This window comes from Lissotriton vulgaris, chromosome 3_1 (assembly GCF_964263255.1).
Source record: "Lissotriton vulgaris chromosome 3_1, aLisVul1.2, whole genome shotgun sequence".
NCBI classification, from domain to species: domain Eukaryota; kingdom Metazoa; phylum Chordata; class Amphibia; order Caudata; family Salamandridae; genus Lissotriton; species Lissotriton vulgaris.
This window is the reverse complement of record NC_141689.1, coordinates 704330241-704349946: the sequence shown is the minus strand read 5'-3', so window position 1 is coordinate 704349946 and position 19706 is coordinate 704330241.

The following is a 19706-nucleotide window of genomic DNA, read 5'->3' as shown; positions in this document are numbered from 1 at the left end:
GTTAATGTGCTCCACAAATTCCATTAGTTCCTGATTCATAGCTTTTTCCAGGATCTTGGACGGAAGAGGGAGACAGGAAATTGGACGTCTGTTGGGTCTATTGGGTCTAGGGAATCCTTTTTCAAGAACGGTCTTATACAGGCTTTCTTCCATCTTTGAGGGGAGACTCCGGATCTAGTTATCTCATTGAGAAGAGGGGTCAAGGAGGAACTAATTACTTCGGGGGCCAGATGGACTACGTACGGGGACAAGGATCCAGGGGTGACCCTGATTTGGTTTGAATTAACAGGTTTGCGACCAGACTCTCATTTAAGCAGGAAAAATTAGACAGATAATTAGAAGGTGGTTCTGTATGGTCTTCATGGTCATCTCCTACCTCAGATGATAAGTTCTGAAGTTCGTCATAAACAGCTTGAACTTTATGTTGGAAAAACAGGGCCAGATTGTCCACGAAATTTTGATCTGGGACAAAAATGATGTCTCTGGAGCACTTAGCTAGTTTTGCTACAGTTTTAAATAGTTCCTTTGAGGAGTTTTCGGCCTAATGAATTTTATTGGTAAAATAAGCCGATTTGGCTCATATTATTTTTAGTTTATAGTCTTGTAGAACCTTCGTGTATTCCTTCCTGTGCTGAGTGCTGTAGTCAGTTCTCCAGATCTGCTCCTGGTGACGACATTTGATTTTAAAGAGTTTTACATCCGCCGTGTAACAAGGTGAGGTCGCTAGTCGTTTCCTTGGTTTCTTTATTACCTCTAGGGCCAACCAATTTACAGCCTGATTGATCCATAGATCGAACTTGTTTTCCCCTTCATTGCTGTCCTCTATTTGGGGAGCATTGTTGGACAGAATTTTAGTTAGCCCATATCCCTGAATATGCTTCTCTCCCTGTCTTCCAACTCTCTGGGGGACAGGTCTTTGGAAGAGATGCTGCTGCCAGGTGTCATATAGATATATATTGCCTGTATGCTGTGTTAAGTTAGCATGAGCTTTTTAGGAGTTTAAGCGCCATTTTACCTTTCTGCTGCTTTTGCACAAAACATAGCTGTTGCTTCAGCTTTGAGCCTAGTAGAATGTTTTTGATTCATGCGAGAATAATATGTTGTTACTCTGATATCAGCCTTGCTTGGCGAGCTGTGTCTGTACAGTGAGTGCAGAAACCTTCAAGGATATCTCAACACAGTGGTTGTAGTGAGCACTGATCTTCGCACGTTCCTAGACATAACATACATGCAGCTGCGGCCAAGTTCTGGCTTTAGGCGCGTTTTATATTGCTTTGCACAAGAGCATACAAACACACTTGATGGTGCTTCGCATGCAGAGAGCTGGTGGAAGATGATGTGATCCCTTACCACTAGTATCTTGTGGTATGGGGCCGCCCTGCTAAAACCCAAAGAGACCTTCTTAGATATAATATAATATACTCGCTAGGGAGGGTGAGAATTAGGTTTTGTTAAACCCTATTCATTTTAGCATAATACCATGCTTTCACCGTTTGTGTTCTATGGACTAGTGACTATGCTGATTACTTTGTTTCTTATAATATGTTTGCTTGTATTAGCTAAGAGACTGCGTTTGAGAACACTGCATTAGTGAATAAACATTTCAAATATGCACGTGTCCTCTTTTACTCCTTCTTCTGGATTGAAATGATTGTATAACGAAAGAGTGTTTATTTGTTCCACGTTACCTGAGGTGTACTAAGTCCATGTTCTGGTTTGTCTAAGCATTGGGAGTTTGTGATAACCAATGAGACACTGTAGCTAGTTTGGTAGGGGATTTTTGGGTACTAAGGTGAGTTTTGGCACATCCTAATTCACTGAGGTTCCAAGCCTCTATGCACAGTTCTGTATGTGCTTGGAATCCCTGTGACACAGGTGGGGACGGTACCCCTCCCCTTGCTGGAAATTCTGGCCCATCAATTTGCCCATTTGCATCCCCAACAGACTCCACCACAAGATCAGGGGCATTTCTTGCTTCTACCCAGGCCCTCAGCGCCTTTTGGTAGTCTTCCTTTTTAGAAATGTCTGGTGTAGCAACTTTCAATTTCCTGCAGAGATACTTGAGCTGTTTCACAGTGTAGGTTTCCAACCTCTCTTCCTCAAAATCAAGATACATAGATGCAACACATGTTGGTTTACTCATGGTAGTAAGAATTGGGAGTTTTCAGGAAAAACTAACAGTCCAAGGAAAAAGGATTTTAAGAAAAGTATGTGGTTGCGTTTGGTCTGCACTCACTAGTAGTGTGCACCAATCACTCTATGTGAAACACAAATGCAAAGTCCAAATCCTCACCGCTGACCAACAATGTTAGATCTAGGGGTTTCTAGTTGGCAATGGTTATCACCTTTGTCCAAATAGGGACCCTTACTTCTAAGTCAGGATAAGCGGATTGCACTGCTTAATAACCCCTGCTCTCCCCCTTGGTAGCTTGGCACGAGCAGACAGGCATTGTGTGCATTTCTGAATAAACACAGTAATACTGTGATAACACTACAGATGGACACAACACAGGTTTTATAAAAATAAGTATTCTTTATATAGACTTAAACACAAGACCACAAACGACAAAAATCCACAATACTACACTTATGGTTACCTAAAAGATGATTAAAGTCTCTTAGTTCAAGTTGTTCGTAAATGCGACAAAGTTCTCAACATAGCATTTGGATGCGTAACGCAAAGTGAACAAAAGGCTCGCAAAAGGGAAGATGTGTCGGTTCCGTGACCCGGGGGAACGATTGCTTCCTTCCTCAATGCTTGCGCAGAGTAGGGAACTCGTCAGGAGCCTTACCGGTGCGGAGGTGATGCGTAGCTTCTCGGCCCGCAGGCCCGTTGCGGTGCGCAAGATTGCGCCTTGATGGGATGTGACGATCCGGTTGTGATGCGAGAAGATGGCGCCCTTGATACGGTGATGCGATGATGCCCCGGCAGCCTTGCGACGACTATACTTTGGAGCCGTGACAGGTCCTGCGACGCCCTTTTTGGTGATGTGATGGCGACTCTCGCAATGGAGCCATGCATCTCCGGTGATGCGACAGCAGGCAGCTCCGATGAACACACGCTTCCAGGGAGATGCGGCGAAGATTTGCTTCTCCGGCGTTGCGATGATTTCAGCTGGGCGGCGACACGCTTCCTCTTGATGCGTCGCGCTTCCAGCTCCCAGGGGCACGCAACTGACAGGAGTCAGAATTCCCAGCAAGGAATTCAGGAGGGAGCTTGAGGTGAAGTCTTTTGTCCATGAGACTTCAGCAGGAGTCAAGCACAGTTCAAGCCCTTGGAGAATATTCTGTAGATGAAAGTCCTTACAAAGTTCCTTCTCCTTTCCCTTGGCAATGAAGCAACCACTGCAGGCCAATCCAGCAAACAGCACACTGCCAGAGGGGCAGTCCAAACCCCTGCAGCTTCCTTGGCTCTTCTCCTTGGCAAAAAGGTTTCTTGTTCCAGAAGTGATCTAATTTCTTGGGATCAGGGGGACATATTATCAAGGGGGTTTATCTCCGCTTTTTTGGCTTTAAAAGCCAAGAAAGCGGAGATAAAATTATCTCCCTATTACCTAGCTGTCACTAACACCAGTTAGCGACAGCTAGTAGGAGATAGCGATCATCTTGGGCCCCGCTTTGCATGTCAGTGATATTTATCACTAATGACATGCAAAGTGGGCGTGCCAAGATGTTAGCGACTGGAAACAGCCGCTAACATCGCTATCTCCTATTATCAACTTTTGGAGATATTCGCGCTAAGCGCGATTATCTCCAAAAGTTAACACCTGCCCCTGAGCAGTTCTTAGCCATGTTATCCAAAGGTAGGTGGATAACATGGCTAAGAGCATTAACTCGGTAATGCATGAATATCGCTGACTTTTCAGCGATATTCATGCATTTCGACTGATTTTTATCGCTTAGGAGATAAACCTTGATAATAGCAAGGTTCCTAAGCGATAAAAATTGCCGCAGCTCGGCGATAAAAATATTGCCGCTAAGCCAACATAGCGATAATTATCGCTAGTTGTTGGTAATATGCCCCAGGGTCCCAGAAGTGATCTAAAGTCTGTGGGACTGGGTCCCAATATTTATACCCCAAAATCCTTTGTTCTCTGAAGGCAGAGAGGCCTCTGCTTAGTTCAAACCAGTTCCTGAGCTCTTTGTTGACATGACACTCTTCTTCCTTTCACTGTGCAGGGCAGTGACATCAGCCGCCCCACAGGAGGTGGAGCCAGTACAGGGGAGGGAAGATACAGCTCTGGAGCACTCTGTTGACATGATTCCCCTTCTCCTTCCACAGTGCAGGGCAGAGACATCAGACAAGCCACAGAGGGTGGAGCCAGCATTGTAGAGGGAAGGCCCAGCCCTATTTAGGTCCCAGGTGTAGCTCCTCCCTCCCATCTAGATGCAGATCTCTCTATTCACCACTGGGCTGCCCCAGCCTGTCTCCTGGAATTCCCCAGCCCTGTCACTCACAAACCCAGACGAGGAATACACAACCCAGCAGAGGCAGTCTCAAATGGTTAGGCAAGCAAATACCTGCTTTCTAAAAGTGGTATTTGCAAACACAGAATATTAAAATAAACTTTACTAAAAGATGTACTTTATTATTCTGAGTTCAGGCATGCTAAATTCGAATTTCTACCATGTTCCCTGAGTCAGTTAGGATTATAAGAATGTAATAATCTACCTGCCCATTCTAGCCTATGAGAACAGGTAGCCTTCAATAGTGAAAAACGAAAATGGCTGTAATTCACTATTAGAACATGCTACAAATCAGAGCATGTCCTACCTTATACTTACAATGCACCCAGCCCTTGGACGTACCATAGGGGTGCCTAATATGAAGCAAAGGGAATGTTTAGGGACTGGCAAATGGATGCCCTTGGCCAAGTCGACATGGCAGTGCTAGTTTGCACACATGCCTTGAAATGGCAGGCCTGAGACACACTTTACAAGCTGCTTCTGTGGGTGGCACAACCAGTGCTGCAAGCCTACCAGCAGCATTTGATTTACAAGCCCTGGGCACACATGGTGCACTGTACTAGGGGCTGATAGATAAATCAAATAACCCAATCATGGAATCCAATCAGTATATCAATTTAACATGGGGAGCACTTGCACTGTGGCTCTGATTAGCAGTGGCACAGTGCCCAAAGCATAAATCCAGCAAAAACATATTAAAACAGAGGAGGCAATCCGTCAAAAATGGAAGGGAGACTCATGTCAATGATGTCAGGTCTAACACCGAAGATCACTACTTATGTCTTGTCGGTGTTAAGCTTCAGACAGTTGGCTTTTATCCCGTTAGCGACATTGGTCATGCAGACTGTGAATTTGTTTCTTGTGTTCGGGGTCTTATCCGAGAGGGAGAGTATGATTTGCATGTCTTCAGCTTAGGAGAGGATGTTCATGTTGTGTGTACGGATGGCGTTGGCTAGAGAAATCATGTATGCGTTGAAGACGGTGGAGTTGAGCTATGATTCTTGAGGCACACCACAGATGAGCTTGCGGGCTTACGAGGAGTAAGGTGCCAGGCTGACAGCTTGTGTTCTATTAAGAATCAGCATATCCATTGGAGAGCGGGCTCTAGGATGCCAATCTCGTGCAGGCGCCTGTTGAGGTTGGGTTATGAGACTAGGTCAAATGCTAAATGGAGGCCCAGGAGAACAAGGGCTGCCATGTCTTCTCTGTCAAAGACCATGCAGATATCGTGTGTGTTGGTGATGAGTACTGTTTCTGTACTGTGGTAGGGCCTTGATCCGGACTACGTTTCGTTGAAGAGCTGGTGGTTGCTGAGGTGGTTGTGTAGGAGTCAGTTGCTTAGTTTCTGTAAGACCTTTGCCAGGTTTGGCAGAAGGGAGATGGGTCTGTAGTTGGAAAGCAAGGCTGGGTCAGCGGATGGTTTCTTGAGCAGGGGCATGGCAGTTGTACATTTCCAGGTGTCTCGGAATGTGGCTGAGTTGATGGAGGCATTGAGGTTGGATGTTAGTGCTTCATTGATCATAGAAGTCCTTTTTTTAAATCATGGGGGCATTGGTCAGATGGAGCCCCGAGTGGATGATATCATGGTAGCCACAATTTTGGACGGTTGTGACGGCAGGCCGAAAATTCAAGGTTTGTTCATCGTTCATGATCGGAAGTTGAGTTGCAAAGGTGGCAGGGTCCAGTTGAGGTTCGAATTTGATTTATATGGAGGTGATGTTGTTACAGAATAATTCCAACATCTTGTTGCAAAGGTCTTGTTTTTTTCTTTTTTTTTGTCCTCATTGCCCAAGTTAACCAGAACTTTGGGTCTCAGGTCCCAATCAAGAAAGAATTGAAACTACCCCATCGTCCGTATATTGGGATGGATCACTCTACACCGTGCCCTCCTTATTCACCCATCAGTAGCTGATTCCTTACGGCCCTTGTGTGCCACCGTTAGAATATTAGGCACTATGGTATAGAGGCCTAATCATCGGACTTTTATAGATTCAACCCATTTCTCATATGGAGCCCAGAAGTTGTTTCTCTTACTTATCGAAGATCTATCTAATGCATTAGTATGTTGTATAGAGGCCAACCATTCTATTTTACTGGGAGGCGCCACTTTCACCCAATTTTTGCATATTTATCTGCTGGCTAGTAATATGAGGAAGAAAATCAATTTATTTATGTTTTTTATCTTTGATGCATAGTTAACAGGGATGAAATGAAATGAAATGAAAAATTATATTTGTATAGCGCATAACTACCCGGAGGCCTCGCAGCGCTTTGACTGATTACTGTGGCGAGCTATAGGGGATAAATTAACACGCTTTTGAAAAAAAAAGGGTTTTCAAAGCTTTCCTGAATGCCATTCGGTTATTATTCTCTCTGAGATCCAGAGAGAGAGAATTCCAGATTCTCTCAGCAGTGTGCGAGAATGAACGGCCGCCCCTTCGGGCCTTGTTGATTTTAGTTGTGGTTGCTAGATGCCATGTACCATAGCGGAGGGCTCTGGAAGGGGTGTAGGGCACAACTAGGGGAAACAGGATGGCAGGGCCTGTTCGGTGGAAGGATTTATGCACAATGCACATGGCCTTAAAATTTACTCTAGCAGCCACTGGGAGCCAGTGTAGTTCTTTTAGGGCTTTCTTGGCTGACGGGGAATGTTAAACAGTAATCGGGCAGCGCAGTTTTGAGTGACCTGGAGTCTATTGGTCACTGCTGCCGGGGCTCCTAGATATAAAGCATTTCCGTAATCCAGGCGGGAGAGTATCAGGGCCTGAACCATGATTCTCCTAGCCTGGAATGGAAGCAGAGGGAGCACTTTCCGAAGCATTTTCATTAGCCCGACACACGTGGATGCCGTTCTGATGGCCTGGACAGAGAAGTCTAGCGTTTGTATCGAGCCAAATTCCAAGGCTCTTTATCTGAGGTTAGGGGGGAGGAGGAGCGCCAAGACATGTGGGCCAGATGGAAGCCAGAGTGGTCGGTGCAGGGTTGCCCAGCAGCATAATCTCTGTCTTCCGTCTTCTCCCGTTAAGTCTGAGACAGGAGGATTGCATCCACTTGGCTACAGCCTCTAGAAAGGGGCCCAGGGTGTTGGACGACCCCTCAGTGTGGTCCAGAGACACCACCAATTGGGTATCGTCCGCGTAGGTGACAATATGCACACCGAAGGGATGGACTATCTCTACTAGAGGTCTCATGTAGACATTAAAAAGTGTGGGGCTTAGGGCAGAGCCCTGGGGAACCCCACAGCTGAGTGGGATCCCAAAAAAGATCAAAGTTATGCTTACCTGGAGTGTCTCTACAAATATAACAGAGATTGTATTACTCACTTCCAGCCAGAAATCCTGGACCACTGGACAGTCATAAAACATGTGGATATCATCGCCTTTCACTTTATAACACTTAGGACATTTTGGCACTGCTCCATTCCCCATTTTGGAAATTTTGTAAGGCGTCCAATAAACTCTGTGGAGACAAAAGAGGTGGTTCCGCCTTAAATTTGGGCGTACTGTAGAGTAGTACAAGATACTTGCCATAGTTCTTCCAACTGCTCCCCAGGTAAGGTCTTCTCCCACAGTTCTTTCGGCAGGTTAAAATCTCCATCACTCAGCTCCACCAACAGCCAATATCCTTGTGCCACCTCTTTTTTCTGGTTTGCTCCAGCCGCCAGGGATGATTCCAGTTTATTATCCTGTCCTGCCCCAAGTCCCTCAGTTCAACTCCAACTCAACATTTGGAGATATTTAAATCTTGATAATCGGTATTTGGGACTCCTCCCAAGAGATTAGAGCATCATTTTTAATCACCAAACCCCGGAGCAGGATTCCCGCTTCTTTTAGTGGTTGCGCCAGGCTGTCTTTCGTCCATTCTGGGATCCTGGCGAGTTGAAGATTGGCGCCCAACAGCTATAATACTTAATCTTTAGTTCCCTCCTAACTTTATACCAGGTTGTAGCTAAACCCTGCAGAGTTTTTAATCAAATCTTTTTGAAGTAGAGAGGATCCCTATATTTATGTATAAAGTCAGTGTCTCCTCCTTTTATGTTTTTTAGCATCGCTTTATACATTCTGCCTATATCCGACTCCTCTGGAACTTTAAACAGACTTTTCCCTTCTTTTAACAAAAACACCCATGCATAGTAAGAAAGATCCAGCAGCTTAAGTCCTCCCTTCTCATATTGCCTTCTAAGTTTCTTCCAAGATATACGCACTCCTTTGGAGGCCCATATGAAACTGGAGATTTTGGACTGAGCCTTTTTTAAGCCATCCTTCCTTAAATGCCATCGGAATGTGTTGGAATAGAAAATAAATTTTTGGAAGGATAGTCATTTTAATGATGTTTACTCTTCCATAAATTGATAATAGGAGATGAGACCAGCCCAGCAGCAGTTTCCCAGTTTCTTCACTAACCTCCTGGAAGTTAGTTTCAGGAATTTGCTCTATATTCTGCACTATTTTTATACCCAAGTATCTCATTTCCTCTTTTACACATTCTACCCGTGTATCAATATTCCAGACCATAATAACTGTTTTCCAACACCGGCAGCAAGCTCATACACCACTGGTAGAGCTGAATCCAGGTTCAATGTATATACCAACAGGTCATCAGCGTATAGGCCCACTTTCTTTTCCCAGCTTCTTGCTTTAAAAGGAATAATTTTGACATGCTTCCTAATCTTTTCCGCTAGAGGGTCAATATATAAATTAAGAAGTAGTGGGGATAACGGGCACCCTTGTCTTGTCCCCCTACAGATGTTAAACTTCTTTGATAAGATTCCATTTATTAATATTTTTGCAGATGGGGCTTTGTACAGTTGCATTATGGCACTACAGAATTTTCCTCCTAAGTTAGATAGCCTCAGGATTTCCTCCAAATATCGCCAATTTACACGATCAAAAGCCTTGGTTGCACCAACAGTGATAACTGCTAAAGGCACTTTATCTACCGTGGCTAGATCAATGGCACCTATGAGGTTATATGTAAGATCTTTAATATTTCTCCCTCTCACAAACCCTTTTTGATCCTCGTGTTAGAGTGCTCACACCACCCCATTTAGCCTATCCGCTAATACTTTTGAATAGATCTTGTAATCGGAATTTAAGAGCGAAATGGGCCTATACGAGTCGCAACAATCTGATGGTTTGCCTGGTTTTAGTATGAGCGTGACAGTGGCTTTGTTCCATGAGGGAGGGATTTCTTCCCCTTTTTCAAATATTGCAGAAACCAGTTTCTTTAAGACTGAGGCTAAAATTTTCTCTAATTTTTTATATAATTCTGTAGGAAGACTATCCAGGCCCGTCGCTTTATTCGATTTCCCTAGTTTAATGGCCTTCACAATTTCTTCCTCCGTTAACTTCTCATTAATGCCCTCCTTCTTATTATAGTGGGACCTCAAGGTGTAGCCATTCTAATATCTTGGCCCCTGTTGTACTTAAGCCTTTCTCATCTCCCCCACTTTTCTTGGGCCACCTGATGTCTCGTAATTTAGCTCCTTTATATAACTTCTTGCTTGGTCACTTTTTATTTTCCAAGCTAGAAGCTTGCCACATCCCTCCTCATAGTTAAAATGTGTCAATTTACCAGCGAGCCATCTATCTTGTAACCTTTTTTCTAGCACTGCTACCAGATTTGATTTATAAGTCTGGATAGAAGCTTGACCCTCCTCACACCCTATCTGATTATTCTGTATCTTATATTCCAAACTCTGGATCTTTTTTTCTAGGTCTTGGATTTCTGCCTTCCTCTGCCTAATTTTTGTATATCTGCGCTGATGACATTTTCCCTCTTAAAAAGGTTTTATAATTGTCCCAAACTACTCCTAAGAGAGCACTTTACCAGATTATTATCGAAAAATTAATTGGACTCCAGACCCAGGTTTTCCACTAAGGTATCATCTATCAATATGGTGCGATCCATAGTCCACCGCTGTTGTGCCCCCGTATCCTGTGGAAACAGAGTTAGCGTGATGGTGGAGTGGTCTGACATTATTTATATATTATTAATTATTGCATTTGTTACGCGCAACAGCTACCCACAAAGGGTTTCCCGGCACAGAGATTTGTACAGGTTAGCAACACTACGAAGTATGGAATTTAGATGTTAAATAGCCAAGTTTTTAGGCTTTTGCGAAATCTGCCGTAATTATCTTCCATCCGGACTGCAAGGGGCATGGAATTCCACAGCATTGGGCCTTGATAGCAAAACGACCTGCCTCCTATGCGGGAGAGCTTAAATCTGGGAATGGTGAATTTCTTTTGGGTAGAGGAGCGCAATGATTGCGACGGAAGGTACGGACGGACCAATGTCATCAGGTATTTCGGGGCTCTGGCCATGTTTATTTTGTTCATAATGCAGAGTGCCTTAAATCTGATCCGCTTTTCCACCTTCAACCAGTGCAAATCTCGCAGATATTTTGTGGTTGAGGTGTGTCTGGGAATTATGCATATTAACCCAGCTGCATAATTTTGAACTACCTGTAGTTTACGAATTAATGCTTTAGTTGCACCCAGGTACAGAACATTTCCGTAATCAATATGGGAGGTAATCAAAGCATTCACCACCGTCTTCTTGGTTGGCTCAGGTAGCATCCAACAAATTTTCTTCAGCCATTTTAAGATGGCAAAGCATGTTCCTGCAGTTTTTTCCACCTGCCTATGCATCTCAAGCGCATCATCTATAATGACTCCAAGATTGCGTGCTTGAGTCACTGGGACGGGAATCTTGCCCATTTCAGTTGGCCAGTGATGGGGACCCCACAAATTTTTATTATTCCCTAGGATGATAACCTCCGTTTTGTCCCCATTCAGTTGGAGGAAATTATCCTGCATCCATCTTGCGATTTTCTTCAAGCCACTTTTCAGGGTGGACTCATCTTCCACTGTCTCGTAAGTCAGGGAAACAACAAGTTGGGAATCGTCCGCGTAAGAAAACATCATTAATCCTGTTTCCTCCACATCCTTGGCCAGAGGGCTCATGTATAAATTAAATAATAAAGGACTTAAAATTGATCCCTGGGGAACACCATGCTCGAACTTGTGAATGTCGGAGCATGCATTCTGAGAAAAGACCTGAAATGACCTTTCCTTTAAAAAAGAAGTAAGCCATTCCAATGCTGGACCACAGATACCTAATGATTGTAATGTTGAAACCAAGACCGCATGGGATATTGAATCAAACGCGGCACTGAGGTCCAACAACACCAGGGCCACAGTTTCTCCTTTGTCCAGCCTACTCGTGATATTTTCCGTCACCCCCAAGAGCGTGGTCTCCGTTGAGAAGCCGGCTCTGAATCCTGATTGGCCGGGCGGTAGTAGTTCATGGGTGGTAACAAATTCAGTTAAGATGTGGTTTACGTGTTTTTCTAAAATTTTTGAGAAGATTGGCAATAGTGAAATTAGGCGAAAGTTGGAGGGCTGATTTGGGTCTGTTCCTGCTTTCTTCATAATGGGTTGAATCATTGCATGCTTCCACTCCGATGGTACTGTATTTTCATGCCGGGACCTATTTAATAAACTTGTGATAATATTCAGTACGTCAGGAGAACGTTTTTTCAGGATTTTACACGGTAAAGGGTCTTTCGGAGATCCTGACTTAATCGAGCTGAGCAGTTTGATTAAAATTTCCGTGCTCAATTTAGGCCATTTATCTAGGACATTTCCTTTATTCAAAGGCCGCTCTACCTCCGATCCACACTCTTGCTCCTCTCCAGGAGGGGGAGTTGCCCCGGGGTGTGAGTCATATTTTTTAGCTGTCGCTATTCCTTGATGGATTTTATCCACTTTCTGAATGAAAAATGATGCTAGGGCTTCAAATTGATCTTTATTTAATTCTGGGGGGCTAGCTGTGGTTTTTGACCCAGCCAGTTCTTTGACCATTTTAAATAGCATTTGGTAGCGGTTCAATGCCTCTGATATGGAGGAGCAGACATAGTTTGCTTGCGCTTTGTCACAAAGAGACCGATAATTTTTCAGCTTGTTTTTATATTCTGTTTTTGCTTCTAGGAGATAGTACTTTCTCCATCTTCGCTCCAGAACCTTACATTCCGATTTCTCCTTTTTTAATGTTTCGTTAAACCAAGGTGCCGGTGGCCTCCTCCCCTTGCACTTTGCTTTAGAAAGAGGCAGACAGGTATCTATAGCTACCCTTAACCAAGTATGAACTTCTTCAGACAGAGATTGCACCGACCCATTTAAACACGGGCGGTGTGCCGCTAGATGATTATTTAGCATCTCAAAGTCTAGATTTTTTCCAACTTCTTATCAGTCCAGGATAGTCTAACAGGTTGCTGCCCCTCTGGGGGGCAATCTGCAGGGAAAATCCAACCAGATAGTGGTCTGACCAACTAAGTGGAACTGAAGGCAAAACCTTGACATCCCTTAAATTAGAAATAATTGGGTCCAATAAATGTCCTGCACTGTGAGTGGCTTCTGTATTTAACAGCCTCATGTTCTGTACAGCTAAGTCTGATATAAAATCTGCTATGGTGGTGCAAGCTAAATTCTCCAAGTGAATATTAAAATCTCCGAGGAGAGAGAAATTTGCAGCAGACAAAACCAAGGGGCTTATAATTTCAGGTAAGGCCGCCATCCAATCCGTCGCTGAACCTGGTGAACGATAGGCCAGCATCCAGAGAGGGTAAAGTTCGGAGTAACTGCCAGTTTAAAAATCGCCGCCTCCTCTTTGATGGTAGGGAGTCTCAAAAGCTCACAGCTATATTCCTTTTTGAAGAGGACGGCAATACCCCCTCCTATTTGATTGAGGCGGTCCAACCTGACAATCGCGTAATTATCAGGCACAGCCACTGCAATATCCGGCCCTGAACTCTCTTGGAGCCATGTCTCAGTCAAAAAGAGAGCGTCCGGTTTATCCTCCAGCAATAAATTAAAGATTTCATATTTATGCTTAGGTAAAGATCTACAATTTAGGCTCAAGAACAGAAGTTTTTTATCCTTCACTTGTGGTAGCGCACTCTTTGTGTTTGCCTTATCCTCCCCTCTATATGTGATTGTTGTGGATAAACCACAAGTCGGGCATGAGGTCAAGCCAATGTCAAGGTGTAAACCCGTGCAATCCTGATGTATGGGAGTTCTCAGTTCTTTCAAGTCATTAGAGCTATATTTAAAAACAGGATCAGAGTTGTTATCTGAGGCCGCAATCTCAGTTCTACTATCTGGGTCGATATTACCTACAGGTTCCAAGTGCGAGTAGAAATGAGCAGGATGTATGGCCCTGGGCCCGGTCCCGGCACGGACGGGCGCAGACGGGCTTGCCTTAGGCGTGCCTTCGGCGCACCGTCGGCGTGCCCGCTGCGCTCGTCCGCTGCGCCTACGATTGTCGTGCTCCATTTAGACTGTCAGAGGCGGGATCTCAGGGCAGCTAGGACACTAACCTTGAGCCTCCAGCAAGATGGCGGCCAAGGAGAACAGCGTCGGTTCGATCCCACTCTCAGGTCGAAATCGGCTCTGAGTGGGGGACGAATGTGTGGGGTATGAGCAAGTTTCAAATGCGCATTTAAATTTTAAAGCACAAAAACGATTTTAAAACAAGTTAAAAGTGCCGATTAATTATAGCAGCAAATTACAACACTGCCTCTCGGCTTTCCGCCTCAAGAGGTGTTACAAAATACAAATTGTGCACCCACATGGTTTACGTCTCCAACTTGATGTTTCATACTTTGGTTCACTAGAAAGAAGTCTATTCTAGACTTTTGACCATATTTTTTGTGATTAAATGTAAAACTTTTTAACAACTCCTTCTTTCTCTCAAAATGTCACACCACCCTAAGGATTTAATTGTGTTCACTATTATTGACCTTGACTTATGATGTGTCTTACTCCTACTTTTAGTGGAACGATCTAAATTTCCGTCTAAGACCACATTAAAGTCTCCTGCCATTATGACAGGGTTGGGAAAATCCAATAACTCTGAGACCAACTGACCAAACGGAAGAGGGTCATCAATATTGGGCCCATAATACCCAACCACTGTGTATAGCTGAATATGGCTTTTTATCTTCACAATTACCCATCTGCCTGCCCTCTCTACTCTCCTTTCCATTACCTCAACTTGGGCGTTTGCTTTTATCAATATCGCCACTCCTCTTATTGTGAGCTGCTGTTCCGTACATATCAGACTTCGCACCCATTTGCTTTTCACAAACAGCTCTTTCATCTCCTTGCAGGTTAAATGCGTTTCTTGTAACAAAATAATCTGAGCTGGGGCATCCTTTAGGTACTGCAACACCCTCTCCCGCCTATGGGATCCTCTCAGGCCCTTTACATTCCAAAAAAGAAATTCTATACGTGGCTTCTGACTATCTGCCATTTCTTTTTATTCTCTCTGGCTCCATTACATCCTGGGATACTATATATAGAGGACAAACTTTTTTTTCCCCATGCTCCCACACCCGTGCACTAACAACAACCCGTGATCCACAGCCTCCTCCCCTCGGGAAACCCTCCTCTTCTTCCTTGATGGCTCAACGCCTTGGGAGGCCCCCATTCAGGAGATTTACTTCTATTAACTATCGTGCCTATCTTATCTGAAACGTACTTCCCAAAGGTTATTCTTTTCTATGCTGTGTTATCCATATCTTACACATTATTTATACTCTTGGTGATATCAGATCTCAAGATTATCCCATCTCCATATTCTACGTAGCGGCTGTCTCTGAGATTGACATTAAAAAACTCTCTGCGTCTTCAACTCTGCTGAAATTCTGCATTTTATTGTTATACATAACACGCAGGCTGGCGGGAAACTTTAACTGTACCGTCGCTCCCAGGCTCTTAAATGGCTCAATCAGTTTTCCTACTTCCCACTGTCTGTTTGCGGTAATTTGTGAGATGTCTGATCTGATCTCAAAATAATTTCCATCCACTGTGAAAAGTCTTTCAGGAGAATTTCCTCTTTCAAGTTAGATGTATGAAAATTCACCAGTATTTTCCTCGGTTTGCTTTTATTCAAATTCCTCCTGTAAGGATCTCTATGCACCCTTTGTATATCTTTCATTAATTCTTCTTTCGTCCATTCCCTTGCAGTCCTTCATTAAACAGATGCACCACAAAAGACTTAATGTCTTCTCCCTCTGCTCCCTCAGGGATCTTCAAAATCCGCAAATTACACCACCTTTAGTTATTTTCTAATGATTCAATTTTTTCTTTCAATAGCCTCTCACTCCCTTTAAGGTCGGTAATTTCCCTTGTGTTAGCTTTTGTTTGAAAAGTTAGTTCTTTCACTTCCACTTCCAGCTGTACAGTCCTAATAGTCACCTCATCCAACTTCCTTCTCAAATTATAACAGACCGACCTGATCTCCTTCTGGTTCTGATCAGAAATTTCAAATCTGCTTCGTACTTCAGTTGTTAGTAACTGAATTAACTCTACTACTGATTGTGTATTATCTTGTAATACAGACGGTGTCGCAGAGTTTGTAGTGGAGGTTGAGAATGAGACTGCAGCTGCGGCACCCACAACGGCGGCAGAGGTAGAGGCTGTGTCAGCACCTGGGGCTTAAGCAAAGGCGGAGGCAAAGGCTGTGATTGTAACTCAGGGTACTGCACCCGATGGAGTTGTGACTTAGGTAGTGGATAAGATTAGTTTCCTTCCTGCCTACCTACTGTTTGAATTGTATCTCCCCCCTCCAATACTTGAGGTCACCATCTGTTTTCCTACTATTTCTGCTCCTTTTTGGTTTAAACTCTGAAGCGGCACATCCTGCTGTGGTAGTGTTCCCTGCTGTATCGGGGGCTGACACTGACTCAATTGTGGGTCCATTATTTCAGATAGTTCCCCTTCTCCAAACCCTGCTTGTCCTCGTTCTTTTTTTATGGCCACCCTTTCGTGCGATTCTGAAATCTCCGCCAAAATCTGATACTTATTAGTACTTAAAATATTTTATATTTCTGAAGCTGCCTAAAGTTGTATTTTATAAAAGTACTGTTTTTTGAACTACCTTAAAAAAGATTCTCAGAGAGGTGGTATCTTGAGGTTAGAAGCTTGAAACTCCCCTTTCTGTGTCTTATGATTTTTCTTTTTAGGGGTCTTATTTTTGGGGGTCACCCACTCTCCGGGATCATTACCACCATCCTCTGTAAGTAAGGTAGTTGCCTTTCCTATTTCATTTGTATTGCATGATAGGTTCTGCCCCCCTCATACGACCACCCCCTTTGCCACTTCTCAAGTGATATCTTTTCTGTTGGGGTTTTACCACTCCTACCCCCCCTGCAGGCAGTATACCACCGGCGGACTGGCCCTCCCCCTCTACACCTCTCTTCACTTGAGGTCCAGGCACCCTATTTTCAAAGGAGGTTAAATCTAATTTCTGACCTCTCAAATTTTCTCTACCAGTATTCCCTGCACTCCTCTCTCTCAGCCTGCTCGCCTCACAAGCAGCGCCCTTCTCCTCCCTCACCTCCTCGGTCCTACCTGAATCAGTACTGCGTCTACTCACTGTTAATCTTTCCTTTTGCAGAGCTCTGTGACTCGCCCTCCGAGATAATGCCCTCTGGCCCCTGCCAAGTTCTCACGTCACACGGGCCCAGCAGGGGTCCTAAATCGAAGATTTTGCAGTATCCACTTTCGTCCTCCTTTTAGCCACTACTCCTTTTCAAATTCGATATCGCCTCTCCAGCCGGGCTTCCGTGCTGCAACTTCGCAGCAGCAGCCCTCCGCCTCCAGATACACCCAAGACCAGACTAACCAAGCCCAGAGCTCGGCCAGCAAGGCACAGCAAACCCGACTTGCTCCTCGCCCACGGCACTCTGTAAGTTTTACCCGATTCCGCCGTTTTTACCAAAATTTACTTACATGCTGAATCTCCCAGAATGCTCACATAACCTTAGAGCACTTTTTTCGGCACCTTCCACAAAACCGCTGTTATTCACGTTTCTCCTTCATGGGAGCACCTGCGACCGCGTTCTAAGCGGCCGCCATGCTTCCCCCCCCGTCTACTGTTGCAAAGGTCTTGTGAGGGGATGATTAAACAGGACGCCTCAGGAGGTGCAGTGCAATCTTTGATGATGGCAAAGATTTTCATATTGCTGTTAGTGCTGCTGTTGATGCAATCTGCAAAAGATGTGCGCTTTCTGTTTCATATCTGCTGGTGGTCTTAGGGCTGATTCAAAGATGTCTTTATCTGTGGTGTCTTAAATTGATCTTTACGCTCCAGTAGCTTGCAGTGGTGTTTCATCAGCCTGAGTTCCTTTGTTTACCAACTTGTCTGTGGTTGCACTCTTGCCGGTGGGTTCCACTTGGGGGAGCCAGGGTTGCTGGCTTGTCAACTGTGATTCTGTTGATTGAGGAGAAAATTGGGTTCAATAGGTGTCCAGCATTGTGGGCGGGTTCAGTAATGTGCTGGGTGAAGTCAAGGTTTCTTGGAGGATGGATGAAGGTGTTGGCATTGATGATGAGAGGTGCAACAAAGTCTGTGATGTCCCTTGTGAAATTGGTACGGGGTCCTGGTGGTCTGTCTATGAGAGTTCCACCCAGGGGGAAGTTGGATGTGATGTGAATCTTGAATGTTCCATGTGGCTTGTGAAGGTAGTGAATTAATGGTATCTTTGAATATGGCGGCGACTCCACCCCCGGACTGGTGCTGATGATCAAGCCTGGTAGTCTTGTAGCTGGTGGGAATGGCTGTTGTGATATTCCTTGTTTAGGCTGGGTTTAGCCCTGTTTCTAAGGAAGAACAGGTTCGGAGCATAGTCGTGCAGTAGGTTCCATATCTCCATGGCATGTTTGGTCAGTAATCAGGTGTTAAGGAGCATGCATGCAAGTGTGGGGTTTTGTTTGGGTGGTGTTTGGTCTGTGTAAATATGAACAGGTGGCTGGTTTGTGTGAATGTGAGTGAGTGGGGTGCTGGGTGCTGTTGGTGTTACAGTGGTGGGTCTAGGGTGTGAGAAATTGCATGAAACTTGCAGAAGCACACGAGAATGCTCTTTTTGCTTTGTGTGATGCAGTGTGGCAGCAGTTCATTCAGCAGCGAGTGAGGTCAAGAGCACAGAGGAGTGTAGCAGGGGAGCAGTGGGTAGGGGGAGAAGGAGAATTCCTGTCACTGGATGTGGTCCAAGCGCAGACAGTGGCAGATCGGCTTGCCTTTGGTGCACCAGTGGTGCATCAATGCTACAAGTGCATTTAATAGGTCCTCAGAGGAGGGAAAAGCGCAGGGTACCATGGGCGGGAAAACAGTGATATCACTTTCCGTGTAGATGGATAATAGGAAATCCAGTGCTGTCACTTCCTGTGAAGAAGGATGATGGGAAATCCAGTGAAAGTCACTTCTTGTGCAGATGGATGAAAGGAAATATAGCCCTCTTGCTTGCCTTTTTTATTTTTTAATACGATTATGGCTGGAAAAATATGATGTCACTTCCTGTGCATATATATGATGGGAAAACAAGTGATGTCACTTCCTGTGTAGATAGATAATGGGAAATCCAGTGATGCTACTTCCTGTGCAAATGGATGATGGGAAACCCAGTGATGTAACGTCTTGTGCAGAGGAGTGAAACAAAATCTACAGTATAGATATACCAATAAACACATTTCCTATGATAAAGCATCACATGCAGGCAGCTGCTAAAGTGTGGTATGGGGTCAGGTCCTATTTTACAGCAAGTTGTCACCAGTATGGGATTCACCAGGGACTCCAGAGTGCTTACAAGCCTGTTTAGCGAAGCCCTTAAGGGAGTGTGGTATAAACAACTGGAGACACTTTGTTGAAGAGGGCAGGGGCCTATCCTGGGACATTTAGATGAAGTAGACAAATGGGATACTTTCTAGGTTTGAATGTTACCAGCAGAATGCATGGGTTAGAATTCAGGGGTGGACTGAGATTGAGACATGCTCTATTGAAATGGACCTCCAGAAACTCAAGGAAAGGAAGAAGTTAGTGTCACACTGGTATCAGTATCTCCTGAAGGCAGCGGCGGACAACATGAAACCCCAACATCTTGTCTAGGACGGATACTTGCCTAACATGGAGTTGGAGGAATTATGGCAAATATCTATGAAAACGATGTATTCTTTGATTACATCTGCTGCACTAAGGGAAAATCACTTCTTCACGCTCCACAGAACGTACTGGGCCCCTTTAAGGTTGGCCAAGATTGGAGGAAATGAGAATGCAAGATGCAGAAGGTGTGGCATACCATATGCAAAAGACATCCATATGTTCGCTAGCTGCCCGAACCTGGAAGGTCAAATGTGGGTAAGACAAACTTAGAAGCGCTGGGAACAACCATAGAG